Source organism: Triturus cristatus, chromosome 8 (assembly GCF_964204655.1).
Source record: "Triturus cristatus chromosome 8, aTriCri1.1, whole genome shotgun sequence".
Lineage (NCBI taxonomy): Eukaryota > Metazoa > Chordata > Amphibia > Caudata > Salamandridae > Triturus > Triturus cristatus.
In genome coordinates this window covers 1,677,543,478-1,677,551,586 of record NC_140591.1, presented here as the reverse complement: position 1 = coordinate 1,677,551,586, position 8,109 = coordinate 1,677,543,478, and positions in this window count along the sequence as shown.

The window sequence follows — 8,109 nt, the reverse complement described above, 5'->3', positions numbered from 1 at the left end:
TTGTTACTTCAATCTAGGTGTAGACTATGGCACAGGGTGTCATGGGTGTGAGAGGTCCACTTTGCAGCGGTAGTTAAGAGAGTGGAGATTACAAATCCTTTCCAGTTCCTGCATGTCTCTCTGTACTCCCCCATTCCTCAGCCCAGAGTTCCTGATACCAGGAACATCCAAGGATTTTGGCAAGGTAGAAGGAAAAGAATTGTCATTAAATGTCAGCTGTTGAGGGGCATATGTACGTCACAGTGGTCACCACCACCACACCTGACATTCAATGTCACCTGTTGCAAGCCATGTGTATGTCAGAGCGCACGGCCACCACCTAACCTGTCATTCAATGCAGTACAAGCCATGGAAGTCGGCAGAGACCTTGTGGTGCTCTCAGCATCTAGAGTGTGCAGGAGGCCTGCACTGCTGTCTCACCTGTACCTGTTCTGTGTGTGAGGGAAGATTGCAGTTCCCTCTGCTGCTGCACTGCACCTACTGGAGGCCTGCAGTGTTTTCTCTTCTGTACCTGTTCTGTGGGCGAGGGAAGCTTGCAGTGCTCTCTGCTTCTGCATTGCACCTACTGAGGCCTGCACCGTGGTCTCACCTGTACCTGTTCTGTGTGTGAAGGAAGCTTGCACTGCTCTCTGCTACTGCACTTCACCTACAATAGAGTTTGCAGGGGGCATGGTCAGCTGCAGCTTCTTTACCATCCCTATGTGTGAGGGAAGCTTTCTCAGACAAGTGACTATTGGAGATTGAATTCAGGTATGTATAGGGGCTCTGAGGTAAAATTAGGACGTTCAGGGCCTCATTTACAATATTTTGATGCACATTCCTTTCCTTCTCCCCTGTGCTGGCGCACAATGGGCTGCTATGCGCCAACGCAGACACTCTGTTATCATGCTGCAAGGCTGTCTGCATTGTAGGGGTGATCGTTACCTACCTGCAGATAAACATTCACAAGAGGTGTTTACACTTTCATTCTGCAGCACTGTCGCCTAGGAGCTGTACTCCCCCTGAGTATAACAAGGACACCACTAGACGATTGGACTGTTTCGAGGATTTATTAAAGAGCTGGTACAGCGTCTGGGTCTCTCTTTCTTTCTCCTCTCTTCCTGATGTGGCCGGGTCGAGGTTGTCTTCACCGACGGCGGGGTCCTGGTCCGGGGTGGTATGCCTTTCCCAGCCACGCTCCTCCGGGCGCTTGGCGGGGCGAGATGCCGTGAAGTTGGCCTCCTGGCTCCGCAGTTTTCTCGACTCCTGCCGCTCTGCTCTCTGGATCTCGTCCTCCGTTCTCCTCCTGATTCTCCGTCGCTCTACTCTCTCCATCTCCGTCTTCTCCTCCAAGGGCTTTCGCGCCGTCGTTCATCCGGACTTCCGCTTTACGGGGCTCACTGGCTTCAGATTCCTCCGTCCTTGATGACGTCGTCGGAGCCGTCCCTCCTGCTGCAGTGAGCCAGTCTACGTTAAAGGGGCGGCCAGCACCCTGGATGGGAGGTGTAAAGGGCCCGTCAATAATGGCACTCTCAATGTTCTCCTCCAGTCCGGAGGCTAGGTGACACATCCCAACCCCCGGATTTTCCCGATCGGGGGAAATAGGGTATCTGGAGAGGAAGTCAGCATTACCCTGATCCGACCCCTTGCGATGTTTCACCTCGAAGCGATAGGGCTGTAAGGCCAAAAACCAGCGGAGGATATGCTCATTGTGGCCCTTGTTACGCTGGAGCCAGGTGAGAGGGGCATGGTCCGTAAAGAGGATAAAGGTCCTGCCTTACAAATAGTAGCGAAGCTTCTCCACCCCCCACCTGATCGCCAGACTCTCCTTCTAGATGGTGGAGTAGACCTGCTCCCGGGGAAAGAGCTTCCTACTGATGTACAAAATAGGGCGCTCGTGGCCTTCGGCATCCTCTTGGGAAAGCACCGCCCCTATCCCAACCCCCGAGGCATCTGTTTGAAGGATAAAGGGTTTCTGAAAGTCAGGGGCTACTAACACAGGGGAAGAGGTGAGAGCGTCTTTGAGGGCCTGAAAAGCAGCAGCTTCCTGATCAGTGGGAACTCGTAAGCGAGGTGAAGTCTGGGACTTACGTAGGAGATCAGTTAGGGGACCGGCCAGATTGGCAAAGTGTGGGACAAACCGTCTGTAATAGCCCACTAATCCCAAAAACGCCCTAAGATCCCTCTTTGTCTTTGGGTATGTCAAAGCCTGAACAGCGGCCACCTTCTCCGTCTGAGGTTTTAGGTTCCCATTTCCGAGCAGAAACCCTAAATATTTTACCTGGTGATAAGCCACCCGGGACTTTTTGGCATTTATATGGAACCCCGCCTGACAAATGCTGTCTAATATACGGTTCAGGTGGTGAAGGTGGTCAGGTCACGTTTTACTGAAGACGACAATGTCATCCAGGTAGGCGGAAGCATAAGGAAGGTGTGGTCTGAGAAGGGTATCCATGGTCCGTTGAAAGGTGGCCGGGGCCCCATGCAAGCCAAAGGGGAGGACAGTAAACTGGTAATGCCCCGAGGGAGTTGAGAAGGCGTTTTTCTCCTGGTCACCAGGAGCAAGGGGAATCTGCCAATACCCCTTGGTGAGGTCGATAGTGGTTATATACTTGGCCTCACCAAGGCGTTCTACCAACTAGTCAACCCGGGGAAGAGGGTACGCGTCCTGTTTGGAAACCCTATTGACAGCCCGGAAATCAATACAAAAGCGGATACTTCCATCTGGTTTTGGCACAAGGACAACCGGGGAACACCAGTTGCTCTGGGAAGGGATAATAACTCCAGTTTTTAGCATTTGTTGGATCTCGGCTTTGAAGGCCGCTCGTCGTGCCTCAGGTACCCTATAGGGTTTTTGTTTGACTACAACCCCCGAGGGGCTCGGTATGGTGTGTTCAGCCAGGTGGGTTCTTCCCGGTTGGTCAGAGAATATCCCAGCAAATTGATGTAGTAGAGAATCGACAGTTCGGGTTGATAGGCAATTCAGGAATGGTATGCGACAGAGGAGTGGAAAAGGAGACTGTTTGGGAAGAACCCAGAGGGTTTCCCAGCCATTTTTTTAGGATGTTAATGTGGTACAACTGAGTTTTGGTTCGAGACACCTGTAGAACGTAGGAGGTTCTACCCACTTTGCTCACCACCTGAAAGGGACCTTGCCACTCTTTCCTCATCTTTTGAGCAGAAGTGGGTAATAACACCAAGACCCAATCACCCACATCGAGGTCCCTCCACTTCTTCCCCTTATCATAAAAATACTTCTGTTTGGTTTGGGCGATGGCTAGGTGTTCATGTGCGAGTGTCCTCAATTTATGTAACCTGGACTGTAACTGACGGGTATAGTCTAGGAGTGCCTCAGCTTCCTCTCTCCCCTCTGTTTCCCAGCTGTCCTTCGTTATCTCGAGTAAGGTTCTTGGCTTCCGCCCAAAAAGGAGCTCAAAAGGAGAAGCACCCAAGCTGGACTGGGTTTGACTCCGTAACACAAACAGGGCCAAAGGCAGCATTTGGTCCCAATTCCTCCCATCCCCAGACAGAAGTTTTTTAGGGTTAGTTTCAGGCTTCCATTGTAGCGCTCAACTAACCCGTCTGTCTGGGGGTGGTATACTGAGGTTTTTATGTGTCTGATGTTGATGGCACACCTGTTTCATCAGTCTCGACACGAATGGGGTTCCCTGATCAGTGACCATTTCTCTAGGGAAACCCATCCTCGAAAACAGTTCTACCAGACGCTGAGCTATGGCGGTGGTGGTGGCTGCTCTAAGGTGAAACGCCTCCGGATAGCGGGTGGCGTAATCCACTAAAACAAGGGCGTACTGATGTTCTCGACTAGATTTGGGTAAGGGACCTATGAGGTCCATTCCTAGCCTGTCAAACGGTTTGCCTATGATGGGAAGTGGTTGCAAGGGGACCGCAGGAGGTGTGTAGGGATTGCGCTGTTGACATATGTGGCATTCCTGGCAGTATTTCTGGACCTGGGCATAGACCCCGGGCCAGAAGAAATGCTGCAGTATGGCTTGACCCGTTTTTTCAGCCCCAACGTGCCCCGCCAAAAGGTGGGCATGGGCAAAAAAAAGAATTTGATCCCTAAAGTCGGAGGGAACCAGCAGTTGAGGAACAGCGTCTTCCTTCGCTAAACGGTAGAGGAGAGCCTTTAGTTCAACGAAGGTGGGGTATGATTTAGTCGCTTGGTTTTGCTCTGTCCGGGCTTTGTTCCAGGCGTTGACAAGACTGGCATCGTTTAATTGGGCCGTACGGAAGTGTGTGTCCTTAGCCCAGGGTTCGGGGGTCAATACGGAGACCGCCCACTGGTTCGGGGAACAGAGAACTTCCCTCATCATGGAGGAAAAACAGGGATTGTCGGTTCCTAATATGACAGGTTCTGGAAGCTGTGGAAGGACCCCCACTGTCGCATTCATGCTGGCTCCTTTTGGTGTTTGTAACTGGATTGTGGCTAAAGGGTAATCCCTCACCTCCACGTGTACGCACCTTATACCCACCCTTCTACCCGGTAGGACCCAAGAGGGGTGTATGAGCTCCTGCCTTGCTACGGAGTGTTTGCAGCCTGAGTCTAGTAGGGCCCGTACTCCCTTACCCTGTATTTTTACACTCACGTAGAACACGTGTCCCGTCTCCTGAGCGAAGAGGAGGGAGTGGGGCAAATAGCTCACATCCATTGGTTCCTCCTCTTTGTCCCTCTTCTTCCTGCAATAGCGAGCTATGTGTCCCCACTCCCCACAATCATAGCACTGTGGACCTGAGAAAGGGGGGTGATCTGGTCGGGCTCTTCGGTTTCGTACGGGCTCAGGGATCGCTTTACTGTACTTCCGGTCCCCTCTTCCTGGGATAGCGGGTTTTACTGGTCGCTCGGGTTCCTTGTGTGGGTGGCCTTGAGCTCAGGCGTAGGATGTGGCCATTTCCACAGCCTGCTCCAGTGTTAAGCCGGCGTGTTGCTTTAACCATCGTTGGCTGGGATAGGGGAGCGCTTCCAGGAATTGTTCCAGGTAGATTTTTCCCATTACCTCCTCCATACTGGACTCCTGGGGTTTTAGCCACTGATCAGCTGTTTCTTTCAATTTAAAGAAAAGAGTCTTTGGTAGGTCGCCAGGTGCCCCTCGCTCTTGCCGGAATCGCAGCCGATGAGTCTCGTCATCCACTCCCAGTCTATCTAGAAAGTATTGTTTTACCATGGCGTAGGTAGCGGTTCCATCCTTATTAACAGTCTGATACGCCGCCTGGGCTTCCCCAACCAACAATGGTGCGAGATAAAAAGGCCACCTCTCTCCTGCCCAGGTACTAGCCCGGGCGGCTCTTTCGAAATTCAGGAAGAAGGCCAAGGGGTCCTCTCCGGGGGTGAACTTCTGAAGAGGGACAACAGTTCCCGGAGGGGCGGCCGCTCCAGCCTGCCCGAGAGAGGCCATAAGGTGAGCTTGTCCCTCAGCCAATTTGACCAGGTTCTCGGCTTGAGTTTGGATAGCCGACGTGAAGACGGCCCGATCGGCCTCCGCTTGGGAGGAGGTCCGCTCTATGGCCCACTCCATCTTAGCCTGCCCTTCCTTCATTTGGTGAATAAGTGTGTCCATCCTTTATCGGGTGGAGGTTCGCAGTTCAGTTCTCCTATCTGGCTCGCCACTTGTCGCCTAGGAGCTGTACTCCCCCTGAGTATAACAAGGACACCACTAGACGATTGGACTGTTTCGAGGATTTATTAAAGAGCTGTTACAGCGTCTGGGTCTCTCTTTCTTTCTCCTCTCTTCCTGATGTGGCCGGGTCGAGGTTGTCTTCACCGACGGCGGGGTCCTGGTCCGGGGTGGTATGCCTTTCCCAGACACGCTCCTCCGGGCGCGTGGCGGGGCGAGATGCCGTGAAGTTGGCCTCCTGGCTCCACAGTTTTCTCGAATCCTGCCGCTCTGCTCTCTGGATCTCGTCCTCCGTTCTCCTCCTGATTCTCCGTCTCCGTCGCTCTGCTCTCTCCGTCTCCGTCTTCTCCTCCAAGGGCTTTCGCGCCGTCGTTCATCCGGACATCCGCTTTACGGGGCTCACTGGCTTCTGATTCGTCCGTCCTTGATGATGTCGTCGGAGCCGTCCCTCCTGCTGCAGTGAGCCAGTCTACGTTAAAGGGGCCACCAGCACCCTGCATGGGAGGTGTAAAGGGCCCGTCAATAATGGCACTCTCAATGTTCTCCTCCAGTCCGGAGGCTAGGCGACAAGCACACATAGAAAAAAGGAAAATCGAAGAGAAATAAAAGGTATGTCTCCTCATTGCACCACTCCTATGTCTTCCCTGGGTAGGCGTAGGAATCGGACGCGTTCCCAAGTTTACTAAACCTTGTAAATCTGGGAATGTGTCAGTTTCATGGTTGTTGCGTGGGAATACCCACAGCAACACCCATGGAACGCCCCTTTCAAGCAAAGTAATGCATGAAAGAGGGCCATATTTACAAGCCCATGCAAAATAGGGTGGCTTTACATGGCCTTATAAATTTGGTCAGGCACACTGCACTGCCCGTGAGTCAAAAAAAGTGACGCACCTGTGACGCAAGGGGTTTGTAAATAATGTATTTACAAGGGCAATACGCAACCTCCTAGCCCAACACAAGAACATTAAATGATTTGAGATCAGAAGGGGAATGAGCAATAAAGATATATATAGATGTTGTTTTTATCCTGCCTCCTTTGCTGTGCATTTACAGAGTCAAATGGCAAGCTTTGCTACTGACACATTGCTGCATACTCTTTTAACATGTGGATTTGTGCTTACATTTCTTTCTCTGTCTGCAAAGTTAGAAGATTTTGATAAATGACCTATCTACAATCTTGCTGGGGTACAGGGGGTGTGAAAGGAAAGACTGCAGGATGTCAGTTTTTTTAACACACAACAACATTTTACACCTGTGAATTAACTGCAGGTATGTTTCAAAGTATGTCAGCAGTTTTGTCATTCTGCGGCGTGATGGAATCAAATATTTTAATAGGATCAAAACAAATCAAGGCACTTCTCTTGATGATGGGCAAATGATAAAAATGTGCTTAGACCTCCTTTCCAGACATTATCATTTGTTCTCGGTACAGTTTTATCAGTAAAACTGTCTGTCTGTGCAAATGGATTGGTCATTTATTGAAATGTAAAATGTGGTGTCTGTTAATGGCAGCATCTACCAAACCCTGTGTTACTGATATATTGTTGACATTGTGCTCCAAAGTCTGCCACCGGCCACGCACCAAACTCCCCGCTGTAGGATGAGTGGTGGTGGCCCATTGGTGCTCTGCCTGACACATGGATCATTCACAGTCCCTGTGGCTCCAGTGATGCATCATTGATGGCCGCACCCCAGCTCTGAAAACTGTTCCAGCACCATTGCCTCCATGGAGGGTCGAAGGACAGTAGTGTGCAATCAGGAGCAAAGCTTGGAGCCATAGAGGATTTCCAACACGTGGCAAGAGTGCGGGGATGCGGTGGACACACTGCATGATCCAGACATCCTTCCCTCACCACCAGCGCATGTTTAAAGGGTCAAAGAGCAGCTTTGAACATAAACTTCCGGTGTCACCAGAAGTTGTCATTAGGCGACTTTTACTCCTCAGTGTTTTTAAGTGAGTGAAGCCAGCTGCACTGGGCAGTGCTCCCGCGTCGAGGTGGATGGTGTTTGATGAGGAGACCCAGCTGCAATGAGCAGAGACTTCCACAGAGAGACGAACAAGGCAGTGAGGGCAACACGGGGAAAGAACATGAGGGGCTTCTCTGGGAGATGGGCGTTTCTCACACCTGGCAGGCCAGGCATGGAACAACCTTCCCCTGCACCTCAGGACCGCAGCGTCACCCCAGCAATTCAGGAAAGAACTCAAGACCTGGAGGTTCGAATGGACGACCCACCTCACAGCAGCCAACATCTCCAGGGCCTCAAGGTGATCTGCTGTGCCCTATAAAGGTTTGCTTGATTGATTGATTGAGCAAGGTTTGTACGGTCTATTGACCATCAGCCTTTTGACTCATTGTTGACTCCGATGCAAGGGGTTAATCAGTTGTGTGAACTAGCAACGCAACATTCAAGGTTCAGCTACAAATGAAGCCATGCTTTCTTACTCAAGTCCAGGATCTCTCTCTCTGCCCACCAAGCAATTGGCAGAACGGTATTG